At 51.2% G+C, this 2,690-nt stretch overlaps 1 non-coding gene across 1 annotated transcript; it reads right to left on the reverse strand.

Annotated features, from left to right (window-relative positions):
* Positions 1-748: 748 nt before the first annotated feature.
* On the reverse strand, positions 749-823 carry Trnat-ugu (transfer RNA threonine (anticodon UGU)). Its single transcript has one exon. It is a non-coding gene; the product is annotated as a tRNA-Thr (tRNA).
* Positions 824-2,690: the final 1,867 nt, after the last annotated feature.

Below are 2,690 nucleotides of genomic sequence, written 5' to 3' on the forward strand. Positions count from 1 at the left end.
ACGAACCTCGTAGCAACCGGAATAGCTCCCACACACTCCGACACTGCGTAGAGATCGCCAGTGGGCCCGGTCCACTGCGCTGCGAGGAGATTTCCTGGCTGATCCACACCAACCGACCGACTGCCGCACATCGGCTAGCCGGAAACTATAAGAACCAGACTATAGACAGTACAAGGTGCGAATATCAATACACACCGCTGATACCACACGTAGAAAGAGGAAGAACCACGGCATAACCGCAATAACCGCGGGAAACCAAACGCAGAGTACCAGTGAAAGTTTAAACCAACGCAAAAGCTGGGGCCAGCGCGGCTGAACTGGAAATATCTGGAGCCATAGATATAAGAACCACACAGTTGGCTGCATATGCTGATGACTTAGCAGTTACTGGTAAATGAAGGATGTCACTGTAGAGAGTGGTTAAGGAACTGAAATAAGCCGCACAGCATAGGGGACTGGTTAACGAATTCAAAACTAAATACATGAAATTCTATAGATCAGGGTGCAGTAACATGGAGGAATGGTCAGCTGCAGGTTTTAATTTTCAGCATGTAAAGGCCTTTGTGTATTTGGGGGCTGACATTAGTAATGTTCACTTAAATGAAAGCCCACATATTAAGTGACCCTTTGCTATTAACATCTAGAATGGCAATCCGACAGCTCAAAATTATTATGTGTAATAAGTAAATCGACGCCCTAACAGCAACCAGGCGTTGATATGCATCATTGGGGTCGTGTTGAAAAAATGTGCCTCGACTGGGACTCGAACCCAGGATCTCCTATTTACATGGCAGACGCTCTAACCATCTGAGCCACCGAAGGCACAGAGTATAGAGCGCCTGCAGGGACTTATCCCCTGCATGCTCCCCGTGAGACCCACATTCCCAACACGTCCACACCACTACATTCGTAGTGTGCCTAATAGATGTTTGCCCATTTGACTCATTACTCGCAGCAGATGAAGCTACCAAGTCACGTACGAGTTGGGGCATAGCGTGTGTGTGTGCGTTCGTGGAACTTGGTAGATTATTTTGCCACGAGTAGTGAGTGTGATGGGCAGACATCTATTAGGCGCACTACGAATGTAGTGGTGTGGACATGTTGGGAATGTGGGTCTCACGGGGAGCGTGAAAGGGATAAGTCCGCGCAGGCGCACTGTTCTCTGTGCCCTCGGTGTCTCAGGTGGACAGTCCGCCTTCGGCGTTGTAGCGGCTCTGACGTGCCTAGCGCAACGGCCGCGCCCCGTTTAACGCGAGCTTTGTTTACATTCATGAGGCTTCGCATAGCGGTATATTGATTACTACAGATCACGATGGTTCTTTCTTACCGGAAGGCGACTATTAAGTTCACGTTTGACGCACAATACACAAGACCAAAAGAGCAAGAAATCGAAAGTTTCATGCACGAATTGGTAAAACTAGATCCACGGGAGCTGATAGAAATTCACCTATCAATAGTGGTCAGCGTCGTATACGTAAAACTCGGCGTCCGACAGACTTATCCGTCGATCCACCGAAGGTTACCGCTTTTGCCACGCCGACGGGAACATGGGTGTGGTTTCTGTTGATGATGCCGGTTTCGGAGTGAGAACGGTACGCGTATTCGAACTTCCGTTCGAAGTTACTGCGGATATGGTTATCGCAGCACTTCGCCCTTACGGTACAGTACTTAATCATGCTGCGGAGAAATGGACCAGCTTCGAGACGTATCCCGTACTCAACGGAGTGCGCGAAATAAGAACTGAACTCCAGAAGCACATACCATCTTATGTGACAATAGGTGGCTGCCGAACCATCGTTATATACGATGCTCAACCGAAAACCTGCTCTGGCTGCGGGCAGGAAGGCCATGTCCGAACTGACAGTCTTCAGCGACGTCTAGTACAGCTACTCGCGACACTCAGCAACCGCCACAGCAGATGACCTCGCTGCCTATTACGTACGTGGAAGCGCTACGTAACGACGGAGGCGACGCGCATAACAAGCCGTTGCCTGTAGACTCTGCGAGTATTACCCCCGATCTCACGTCACTGACGGCGCAAATGGCCTTGTCACACCAACAGCCAGACGCCCCACAACAGCTGCGGAGCCATGGACCCCCAGTCGAACCCATCATCAGACATTGAAGCGGATCCGCAAGAGAATCGCACTAAACAGCATCCCTCAGCAGACGCGGAAGCTCCACCACGAAAACAGCGGTCGAAGAAACGAAAGAAGAGACGGCTGTCCACAGAAGACGAGCAACACAGCCGAGGCGACGAAGAAGACATTGGGAACGATCAAGATTCGTTTACACCGCCAGGTCAGGACGACATCAGACCCACAGCGTCGGTGCTACAAACCGTGGAGAAGCCGCCACAACAACGAGACGTGACGGATACAGATATGCAACAGGATGAGATCCCACCTGCAGACGGACGCCTGTCGAGAGCGGGTGTCCTCACCAATGCTTTAGGAGATTGAGCACAAGAAAGGGAACAAACTGATGAGAGGTAGGAGGACGACGTTCAGTCGTTGGCTCCCACCGACAACGATTCGGGAGGGAACCTTGCCCATGGCGGCCAATGAGGCCTTGTCGTGTGGTCCCGGTCCAGGAAGAACGCTTCGTCGACGGCCGATCAGTAGACGCGTAAACTCCCAGCAGTGCACAACCGATAAGATGCACACGTCTACCTTATTGGCACAGTTAAC

This window comes from Schistocerca cancellata, chromosome 3 (assembly GCF_023864275.1).
Source record: "Schistocerca cancellata isolate TAMUIC-IGC-003103 chromosome 3, iqSchCanc2.1, whole genome shotgun sequence".
Taxonomy (NCBI): Eukaryota; Metazoa; Arthropoda; class Insecta; order Orthoptera; family Acrididae; genus Schistocerca; species Schistocerca cancellata.